The sequence below is a fragment of the Pongo pygmaeus genome, chromosome 11 (genome assembly GCF_028885625.2).
Source record: "Pongo pygmaeus isolate AG05252 chromosome 11, NHGRI_mPonPyg2-v2.0_pri, whole genome shotgun sequence".
NCBI classification, from domain to species: domain Eukaryota; kingdom Metazoa; phylum Chordata; class Mammalia; order Primates; family Hominidae; genus Pongo; species Pongo pygmaeus.
In genome coordinates this window covers 34,132,333-34,144,304 of record NC_072384.2, presented here as the reverse complement: position 1 = coordinate 34,144,304, position 11,972 = coordinate 34,132,333, and the positions used below count along the sequence as shown (strand labels likewise).

The following is an 11,972-nucleotide window of genomic DNA, read 5'->3' as shown; positions in this document are numbered from 1 at the left end:
CTAACATCATACTCAATGGTGAAAATGATGAAAAGTTGAAAATTTTTCTCTAAGATCAGGAACATGACAAGGGGGCTCACTTTTGCCACTTCTATTCAACATCATAAAGGAAGTTCTAGCCAGGGCAATGAAGCAAGAAAAAGAAATAAAAGTCACCTAAATCAGAATGAAAGAAGTTAAATTGTTTCTGTTTGCAGACAACATGGTTTTATATATAGAAAACCCTAAATATTCCACCAAAAAACTGTTAAACTAATAAATTGGGTAATGTTGCAGAATACAAAATTGATATATGCCATAGCATTTCTATATACTAACAATCTGCAAAAGATATCAGGCAATCTCATTATTTATTTATTTATCTCTCGAGATAGAGTCTTGTTCTGTTGCCCAGACTGGAGTGGAGTGCAGTGGTATGATCTCGGCTCACTGCAGCCTCCGCCTCCCAGGTTCAAGCAATTCTCCTGCCTCGGCCTCCCAAGTAGCTGGGATTACAGACATGCGCCACCACGCCCGTCTAATTTTTGTGTTTTTAGTAGAGATGGGGTTTCACCATGTTGGTCAGGCTGGTCTGGAACTTCTGACCTCGTGATCCAGCGGCCTCAGCCTCCCAAAGTGCTGGGATTACAGGCTTGAGGCACTGCTCCCAGCCTTAGGCAATCCCATTTAAAATAGTATTTAAAAATACTTAGGAATGAATCTAACCAAAAAGATGAAAGATCTGAAAACTATAATACATTGATGAAAAAATTAAAGAAGACACAGACGAATGGAAAAACATCCCATGTTCGTGGATTGAAAAATTGATATTGTTTAAATGTCCATACTACTTAAAACAATCTATAGATTTAATAAAATGCCCCCAAAATTCCAATGACATTTTTACAGAAATAGAAAAAAAAAAACCATACATTTCATGTAAACCACAAAAGATCTCAAATAGTCAAAGCAATTTGGAGCAAACGGAACAAAGCTGGAGGAACTAAAAACCTTTTGCACAGTAAAGGAAACGATCAACAGAGTAGAGAGACAGTTTATGGAACAGGAGAAAATATTTTGTGAATCATATATCTGATAAGGAGTTACTATCCAAACTATATAAGGAACTCAAAGAACTCAATGGCAATAAAACAAATAACTGGGTGAAAAAAGGGGCAAAGGACCTGAAAAGACATTTCTCAAAATAGACATACAAATGGCCAACAGGTCTATGAAAAAATGTTCAACTTCACTAATCATTGAGAAATGAGATATCATCTCATACTTGTTAGGATGGCTGTTATCAAAAAGACAAAAGATAATAAGTGTTGATAAGGATGCAGAGAAAAGGGAACCCTTGTATGCTCTTATTTGGTAACTGGTACAGCCATTATGGAATACACAACTTTTTAATACTCAGAGCAGGGGGCCAAACTAAATGGTTGTGCAGGACATGGCAGTGGCATCTACATTGGGCCTCCAGTTTGTGATTCCTAAAGAAAAGGGGAAGAACTAGGGCAGGCCCTGGAAATAAAATTGCCTGAATTCAAATTCTTGTTCTGCCACTTACTATGTGGCCTTGAGCAAGTTAAACAATATCTTCAAGCTTCAGTTTGTTTATCTTTAAAATAGGGATGATAATGACTTACCTTAAAAAATTAATGTGACTTACATTAAAGGGATCATGTCAGCATGAAATAAGATAATCCATATAAAGCGCTTAGTGGAGTATCTGACACATAAGTGTTAATTATTATGTATTTGTTATTAATGTTGTATAACTAATTAGGGGCTAGACACTGTTCCTCTGCTTTGAGGGCACACCACCTTTGGTGGTGCTTCAGGGCCTCAAGGTTACCTTTGGGCCCCATAGAATGTCCAAGTGGGTGTGCGATGATCAAAGGCTTAGAGCTCTGCTTGGTGGAGTCCTCTGCCCTCCTCCTCCTCCTCTTGGCTTGATCATGAGTTGCATCCAAGCCTTCATCCTTCTACTCCATAGACAAGACCTTCCCCATCTCCTGCATGAAGAAGTCTGGACGCTTTTCACCTTTAAGTGCTGTAGCCTGTTCATTTTGCACATAAATGAGGAAGACTTCAGATCCACATTTTATTTCTCAGGGATGGGGAACAGGTCAGTGAGCAAGTTGACTTGTGTAATTGTGACAGGTGTCCACACACTAGCAGAACTGGGTCTCTGACATCAGGACACCAAGATTGATGTGCTTCAGCTCTGATCCTCCATTGACCATGCCAGCATCTGAACCACTTCCTAGGTTGGGGAATCTCCTGCAGGAGTCTTGGTGGAGGCAGGGCCTAGCCTGCTTCTGCAGAAGGCCAAATACTTGCTCTCCCTGCCCCAAGCTTGGCCAATCAATGCTTGGTTTTGCATTAAGTGATGCAAAAACACAGCAAGAGTTGAATTTATTCTGCCAGTGATTCCAGCAGTGGCCATGTACAGTGGCTTTTGGCAGTGGTGCTGGGGGCAGTATCCAGCTGGGGCAGCAGCCTCCTTGCCAGGCTGTTCCTGTTGTGTTGCCTTGGCTGTGGCTTCAATCATGGGAATTCCCTGAGTTTCTACAAGTTTTCTGAGCTCAATTCCACAGATACTTTGTAATTCTTGAGGGGCTTAAAATATTTCAACAAATTTCTTTTCTTCTTACACTAATGATTGTTGGTTTCTGTTGCCTGCAACCAAGAGTCCTGACTGATAATGATTGCACAAATAGGATATAGGAACACATGTCTTTTCATTTGGTGAAGAAGGGAGAAGAGAGGGGTGATGATGGAAAAAAAAAGTTGAGAAACTTTGATTTGGCAAATTGGAGGTTTTATTTATTTTTGCTCCTTGCTGGGAAAGCTTAATCACTATAAAATACCCAGTATAGCAGAGTGCCAAAGAGCACAGTCTTTGCATTCAGACAGCTCTGGGTTTAAATCTCATTAAATTACTTACTAGCAGTGCTGACTAGTGAAGTTACGGGCCCTCTGAGTTTAAGCCTCACTTTTTCTGTCTGTAAAATGTGGATCATTATACTTGTCATGCTTGTGGCCATCCAACATCTTTGGAACACATCCTATGTGTGAAGAAATGTTCACAATTACAAATTCTGCTTTCTTGAGGTAGAATCCAAAATATGCTTTCCCAGTTTCCCTTGTAACGGGGCACTAGCATGTGCTCTGGGCTTTGCCAATTATATGCACCCACCTGTGCATATAACTTTGACCTGAAAGTGAGCAATGTGAGGAAGTAGGGACTATGCGAGTCCACCTGTAGACAGGGGTGTTGTCTAAGATGTTGAACATGACTAGAGCAGCAGAGGCAAAGCTTCTAGTCTCGAGCCTCGGCAGCATTAGCATGAGCATCCTGTCCATGACTGGGAGTGGCAACACTTGCATCCTTGCTGAAGCAGTTCACCAGGTGAATGTGGGCATTGATCATGTTAGCACAGCCCTCACAGCTTCATCTCTGGCCCTCACAGGAACTCTGGGAGCTGTTTTTCTAATTAAACTAACTAGAGTGAATTCTGTTGTTTGCAATTAAGAACACTGAGTGATAAAGAAGATTCAATCATAGAATGTAAAGAATTTAGCACCAGGCCAGAGAGCACGCTCAATAAATAACAGCCAGATTTTACCATGTATTATCAACTACAAGGGAGGAAATTGGGTTTCGGTGGGAGATGCCTGAGTAAGTTTCGATTTCAAACAAAGCAGAGTATCTTAAAGCTGTGATAGATTATTTAGTTCAGCCCTTGCATTTTACCAATAAGTCCACGAGGCGCAGCGACTTGTCCAAGGCCATATGCTTAGTTGGTATAGAGCCGCAGTTTATGAAGCCATTTTCCATCTCACAAGGCTAATATTTGGTGATTGGTGTCTATGTAGTAGGCTAAAGTTAATTACTATAATTTCCTAAAGAGTTTGATCTTTTAGGGGCCGGGAGTGCCTCTCATTACATGGCAGGAGAAGCAGACTTACCAAACTTCGCTTTTTCACATCCTTCATGCTAGATCCATGGTAGGAGAAATGAACGGTAGCAAGTCGGTAGAACTCTTTCTGAGTAAAAATCACTGCAGAGCAGCTGTGCCCCTATAATAAGCCCCCAGTTCTCATTGTTTTTTTTTTTTTCAGCGGGAATTTTGAGAGCTGACAGCCATTGTAAGGAATCAATCCCTGATCTCTGTTGCTTTACATTCAGGCAAGGCTGTGGATGTGCCTGTCAGCACTTGCTGCTGGAGGAGGAAACAGGGATTTCTTGGGTCCTGTTTTTTAACATTGACCTCAGCATTAACCAAGATCTTAAACTAAACTAATAACCAAGTAATGGGAGCAAGCTGCTTTAATTTAGACAACCAGAGCCCAATCCCATTTTTTCCTAAACTCTCAAAAGAAAATCAAGTTTTTTTTTTTAAAAAAGAATTCCTCCATGCAACTATTACTATCCAGATAACACACTTTAAATACACCTCTTATATTTTTAAAGCCAGAACTTCATCTTGGAGTCTGATTCCTAGGGAACCTAACCTGTGAACTTCTGACCTTTAAGTTCTAATTCTAATACTATCCCCAAACAAGCCCAAATATGGCTGGTATTTCAAATATCTGATACTGCATGTATCATCAGAAATGTATTTTCTTGTCTTTCCTTTTTTTTTTTTTAAATTGAGATGGAGTCTTGCTCTGTTGCCCAGGCTGGAGTGCAGTGGTGCGATCTCCGCTCACTGCAATCTCTGCCTCCTGGGTTCAAGTGATTCTCCCACCTCAGCCTCCTGAGTTGCTGGGATTACAGGCGCATGCCACCACACCCAGCTAATTTTTGTATTTTTAGTAGAGACGGGGTTTCACCATGATGGCTAGGCTGGTCTCGAACTCCTGACCTCAAGTAATCTGCCCTCCTCAGCCTCCCAAAGTGCTGGGATTAGGCGTGAGGCACCATGCCAAGCCAGAAATGTATTTTTAAACTCAGTCTTTCACCATCAGATTTCCATTCTCCTCCCCATCCCCCTAGTGCCCGCTCGAGCAATCCCTCCAGACCACACCAGCTGCCATGCTGGTTGGGCTTGAGGTGCAGAGTTGGCAGAAATGGCCCAGACCTTGTCATCAGGAAGCAACCTCTGTAGTCAGTGCAGCTCCCACATTCCCAGATTCTGAAGGACAGCTCCCCCGGGAGGCCCTACTTCAACCAACCCAAACTCGATTTGCTCAGCCTGTTTTTCTTCTCGATCCCTGGCCTACTTTTCCTCCTGGGTTGGCGGCTTCTATCCTTCAAGCCTACGTTACTTTACTTATTGCCCGGAGACTACATCATTTTTTTGCTTCCCTCTGCCTGATAGGCCACCATCCAATCCATTTCCTAATACCATTGATTCTCTCTCCAGAATATTGCCTACAATGGCTGGTCCACTTCTCTCCACCTCCACTGCTCATTGTTCCACACCCTCATCCTCTCTCCCTGAATGATTGCTTAGATTGCTTAGCCTCCAGCCCCATCTCCCTGCTTCCATTCTGACTCCCTTTCAACCTAGTCTCCACAAAGTGGTCAGAGTAAACTTACAAATCCCCATGTCAGATCTTGCCACTGCCCCACTTAAAACTCTTGAATGGATTCCCGTTTCCCTGAAGGTGAAATCCAGACTCCTTAACCTGGCCTGTGAGGCCTTGCATGATGTAACTAACCCCTGCCTGCCTCTATTACTTCCTCATGTTTATACCTTTATAAATAGTCTCTTCATGAACTCTTTTCAAAGTAGTCTAAGTGTGCCATTTGTTTTCTATTTGGAACCCGATTTATCTAGCTTTAAAAACCATATGTATAACATGCTAATAATACTCTGTCATTTCCAAAGGTGCATTCCTATTTAAGTAAAACCATAGGAGAAGGTCTGGAAAAATACCCACCAAACTGTTAATAGGAATTAATTTTGAGAAGATATACAAATGACCAACAAACATGAATAAATGCTCCACATCACTGATCATCAGAGAAATGCAAATCAAAACCACAATGAGATACCATCTCACCAATCAGAATGGCCATTATTAAAAAGTCAGAAAATAACAGATGACTGGTGAGGCTGTGGAGAAAAGGGATTGTGGGCCAGGCATGGTGGCTCACACCTGTAATCACAGCACTTTGGGAGGCCAAGGCGGGTGGATAACCCGAGGTTAGGAGTTTGAGACCATTCTGGCCAACATGGTGAAACCCCGTCTCTACTAAAAATACAAAAATTAGCCGGGTATGGTGCCAGGCGCCTGTAGTCCCAGCTACTCAGGAGCCTGAGGCAGGAGAACTGCTTGAACCTGGTAGGCGGAGGTGCAGTGAGTCGAGATCACACCATTGCACTCCAGCCTGGGCGACAGAGTGAGACTCCTAAAAAAAAAAGAAAAGGGAATGCTTCTACACTGTTGGTAGGAATGTAAATTAGTGGAGTATCTGACTGTGGAAAGCAGTTCGGAGATTTCTTAAAGAACTTGAAACAAAATTGCCATTCAACCTAGTGATCCTATTACTGGGTATATATCCAGAGGAAAATAAATTGTCCTACCAAAAAGACACATGCACCTGTATGTTCGTTACAGCACTATTCACAATAGCAAAGACATAGAATCAACCTAGGTGCCCATAACAATGAACTGGATAAAGAAAATATAATATTCCATGGATATTCCATATACACCATGGAATACCATGCAGCCATAAAAAATAATGAAGTCATATCCTTGCAGCAACACAGATGCACCTGGAGGCCGTTATCCTAATTGAATTAACACAGGAACAGAAAACCAACTACTGCATGTTCTGACTTAGAAATGGAAGCTAAACTTTGGGTTTACATGGGTATAGGGATGGCAACAATAGACACTGGGGACTACCAGAGGGGGCCGGGAGGGAGGAGACAAGGCCTGAGAAACTGATAGTTTCCAATGGTTACTATGCTCACTAACTGGGTGGCGGGTTCAATCATACCCCTAAACCTCAGCATCACTCGATATACCCAGGTAACAAACCTGCACATGTATCCTCTGAGCTTAAAATAAAAGTTGAAATTATTTTAAAGAAAGGAAGAACTTTTAAGAACAGGGAGTGCTGGTCCAAGAGAATTATAGCTTTATCTCTAATGGCTTGAATCTAAAAAGGAGCATTTAGTCAAATATTACTTATATAATAATAATAAATTATTCTTAAAAACATCTGAAGGTATTGGACAAGATGAATGGCTTTCAGCCAGTTTTGGCTGTGACCCCACATTAAGAAATCTATTTTTTGGCCAAGCCTGTTGGCTCACGCCTATAATCCTAGCACTCTGGGGGGCCGAAGCAGGTGGATCACTTGAGGTCAGGAGTTAGAGACCAGCCTGACTGACATGTTGAAACTCTGTGTCTACTAAAAATACAAAATTAGCTGGGCGTGGTAGCACACGCCTGTAATCACAGCTACTTGGGAGGCTGAGGCAGGAGAATTGCTTGAACCTGGGAGACGGAGGTTGCAGTGAGCCGAGATGGCGCCATTGCACTCCATCCTGGGCAACAAGAGCGAAACTACATCTCAAAAAAAAAAAAAAAAAGAAATCTATTTTTCATTGTCGTTCAGAATACCCATATATATCTATTTGTACAGACACAAACTGAGACAGAAGATTCATGAAACAATATTTACTCTTGCCATAAGCAGTGCATTCTACTATTTTGTTTTGCAATCTTTTTCATTTTTTAAGGGGGTTAGTACTTCGACATATGAATTTGGGGGGTGGGGGACACAAATATGGTTGATAACAGTGAGGAGTCCAACAGAATTATGTGTGTAAAAATGCTAAAAGTGTGATGTAAATGTTCGCGTGTGTTTGTGTGTGTGTGTGTGTGTGTGTTCCCAAGACCCTGGGATGAACTCAGTGTGTGTTTCTAGATGCTGTTGACCTATGGCTTTGAAATGGGCCCGTGTCTACCCTCCTGGGTTGGAGCTTTAAAATGCTCCCAGGTGTCTTTGCCATCAGGGCACAATTCTGCCCCTACCCCATGCAGATCCTGGCAGGTTGTCATACAAACCAAGGACTGGCCTGCTACTTATACTTTTATAAATATTCAATCAAAAGACAAATAATGTTTTTCAGTTCTGAGCAAGGCTTTGCCATGACAAATGACTACCCCTCAATTTGTTTGGGGAACACTGAAAAACCAAGGATTAAGAAGAGAAATGGAGCAAACCAGAGAAATGTTTTGGAAAGACCTTTGAGAGAACAGGAATCTCCAGGGTACGTCAATCCTGGGGGCAGAACACATTTCTTCACTAAAGGAAAATAGGAGAGTAAGAATTATTTTCAAATCTCAAATCCTGGATTTTCTCATTGCTCCCAGCCTAATTTGCATAATTGTGTACATTTGCATGTTGTTTACATTTGCATATTGTTTTTTATGGACTCAAATCCCTGACAACTGTAATTATGAAAAATACAGACTGAGTCTGTTTTGGTTTGCTTTGTTTTGTTTTTGAGAGAGAGGGAGTGTGTTACTCTTTTGTCCTATTTGATTACCATTGTATCAGATTTTGCTGGAAATAAGTCAGTAGATGTGACTGGAAAATATTTCCTTTTTGTTTTCTTTTGGAGATTTGGCTACTAAGTTTATGAAATTTTTTGATATTAAAACAAAATGAAATGAAGGCCATTCAAATCCACTATTGAAGGACAAACTGAAGACAGGGACATGGAGTAAGAAAAAAAAAAAAATCACAGCTGCCTGTCCCTGCAGCTGGGGCTTCCTAGCTGCTTTGCCGTCAGCTCCATTCATATCATATTTTCCCTCAGAGAGACTTGAGGCCAGCTGAGAGCATCAGATCCTGGTCTAGGAACTAGCATTTTGAATGGGAGAAGTGAAGCACAGTGTTTGAATTGACACTTAGTGGACACACTGAAGAAGGTGAGGATGGGCTGCCTCATAGACAGTGATGTTTAAAATTCTTGAAAACCTAAGCAGTGCCATTCAGGACATAGGCACGGGCAAAGACTTCATGACTAAAACACCAGAAGCAATGGCAACAAAAGCCAAAACTGACAAATGGGATCTAATTAAACTAAAGAGCTTCTGCACAGCAAAATAAACTATCATCAGAGTGAACAGCAACCCACAGAATGGGAGGAAGCTTTTGCAATCTGTCCATCTGACAAAGGGCTAATATCCAGAATCTATAAGGAACTTAAACAAATTTACAAGAAAAAAAACAACCCCATCAAACAGTGGGCGAAAGATATGAACAGACACTTCTCAAAGAAGACATTTATGTGCCCAACAAACATGCAAAAAATCTCATCATCACTGGTCATTAGAGAAACGCAAATCAAAACCACAATGAGATACCATCTCATGCCAGTTAGAATGGCTATTATTAAAAAGTCAGGAAACAACAGATGCTGGAGAGGATGTGGAGAAATAGGAATGCTTTTATACCGTTGGTGGGGGTGTAAGTTAGTTCAACCATTGTGGAAGACAGTGTGGCAATTCCTCAAGGATCTAGAAACAGAAATACCATTTGACCCAGCAATCTCATCACTGGGTATATACCCAAAGGATTATAAATCATTCTACTATAAAGACACATGCAGACGTATGTTTACTGCAGCACTATACACAATAGCAAAGACTTGGAACCAACCCAAATGCCCATCGATGATAGACTGGATGAAGAAAATGTGGCTGGCTGGGCGCAATGGCTCACGCCTGTAATCCCAGCACTTTGGAAGGCCAGGGCGAGCAGATCACCTGAGGTTGGGAGTTCAAGACCCGCCTGACCAACATGGAGAAACCCTGTCTCTACTAAAAATACAAAATTAGCTGGGCGTGGTGGCACATGCCTGTAATCCCAGCTACCCAGGAGCCTGAGGCAGGAGAATCACTTGAACCTGGGAGGCAGAGGTTGCGGTGAGCCAGGATTGCGCCATTGCACTCCAGCCTGTGCGACAAGAGCAAAACTCCGTCTCAAAAAAAAAAAAAAAAAAGAAAAAGAAAAAAGAAAAAAAGAAAATGTGGCACATATACACCATGGAATACTATACAGCCATAAAAAAGGATGAGTTCATGTCCTTTGCAGGGACATGGATGAAGCTAGAAACCATCATGCCCAGCAACTAACACAGGAACAGAAAACCAAACACTGCATGTTCTCACTCATAAGTGGGAGTTGAACAATGAGAACACATGGACACAGGGAGGGAAACATCACACACCGTGGCCTGTCAGGGGATGGGGGGCTAGGGGACGGATAGCATTAGGAGAAATACCTAACGTAGACGACGGGTTGATGGGTGCAGTGAACCACCATGGCACTTGTATACCTATGTAACAAATCTGCACATTCTGCACATGGATCCCAGAACTTAAAGTATATATATATGACCCCAAAAAACTCTTTAGTGGTTCCCCACTGTCTTCAGGATCAAGTTTAAAGCCCTAAGCTCATTTCGGGGCCTAAACCCCTAAATCCTTCATGGCCCTGTCTGATGAGGTTTCTGGCTTCCTCTCCATCTTTTTGCCTCTTCTTCACTCTCCCTACTCTTGTCTGCCTCTATGTGTTCTCCACAGAGCAACCAAAGTGGTTTTTTAAAGCCACTAAGACCCTCCGAAGAATTTGCATTGTTTTGAGAATGCAATCCAGACTCTTTAGCATGCCCTGCAAGTCCCCATGTGGCTGGGCCTCTGCCTACCTTGCCAGCCCATTTCCTACTATCTCCCCCTTTCACTGCATTTCAGCCACATTGCCCTTCTTTCTGTTCCTTGAACACATCAACTCTTTACCACTTGATGGCCTTTGCAACTGCTGTTCCCCCACTTGGAAAAGTGTTCCCTTCTCATCCTCAAAGCCTTTGCCAGGTCACTGACCAGCCAGCCTCTTGCTTTCTATCACATCGCTGCTTTATATTCCATTCTCTGAACTGATGATGTTGACTTGTGACCCCTAGAATCTGAGCACTATCAGAGCAGGGACTATGTCTATCTTGTTCACCAGCATAGTCTCAGTGTCTAGGTTGGTGGGCCTGACACAAAACAAGTTTCAATAAAAAGTAGTGAGTCAGTGAATGAATGTATGAGAGCCAGTGGTTCTTAAACTTGAATGTGCTACTTTGGGAGGCTGAAGTAGGAGGACCACTTGAGACCAGGAGTTCGAGGTCAGCCTGGGTAACATAGTGAGACCCCCTGTCTAAAAAATAAAATAAAATAATTAGCTGGGAATGTTGGTGTGTACCCGTAGTCTCAGCTATTTGGGAAGCTGAGGTGGGAGGATCACTTAAGCCTGGGAGTTGGAGGCTGCAAGTGAGCTGTGATTGCATCACTGCACTCCAGCTGGGCAATAGAGCGAGACCCTGTCCTTAAAAAAATTAATAATTAAAAAACCCTTGACTATGCATCAGAATCACCAGGAGGCTTGTTAAAACAGGTTGCTTGCCCTACCTCTAGAGTTCTGATTTGGTAGGACTGGGGTAGGGCCTGAGAATTTGCATTTCTCCCAAGTTCCCAGATGATGGTGAAACTGGTTGTGGGACCACAGTTTGAGAAATGCTGGTAGCTGAGTGCTTGAATTCTGAGCTCACATATGTTTAATATTTCATGCCTTTGTTCCCTTTCTTCTTTTCCTAGAACATGGTTTCCTTATTCGCTGGGAAAGCCTCCCCACCTGCTTTAAGATGTGGGATGGGCATCATTTCCTCCAGAAGGCCTTCTCTGATCCTTGGTGCCCAAATCTCTGCCCCTTAGCACCTGATGTAAAGGGAGTCCTAACCTTTCCATGCTGCATTGGGTTAACTCTGCACATTAACTGGATTTCCAGACCACAAGTCCTCCAGAGCTTGCATTAGTCATGTCTGTATGCCAGCTGGAAGCTCAAGAATATTCCCTCTGAACTTGGAGAGGACATATGATGCCTCTGAAAATGAAGTCAGACCCATGCCCTGGGCAGATCTAGACTCCCAGCTCACTCTTGGGCCTCATTATTTCTAGAGGGCTTT

The 11,972-nt window shown here is 42.5% G+C and overlaps 1 protein-coding gene across 7 annotated transcripts in view; it reads right to left on the bottom strand.

Annotated features, from left to right (window-relative positions):
* Positions 1–11,972, bottom strand: part of ACMSD (aminocarboxymuconate semialdehyde decarboxylase) — a 63,602-nt gene that overhangs the window by 44,414 nt on the left and 7,216 nt on the right. The gene's annotated exons all lie outside the window — the stretch shown is intronic.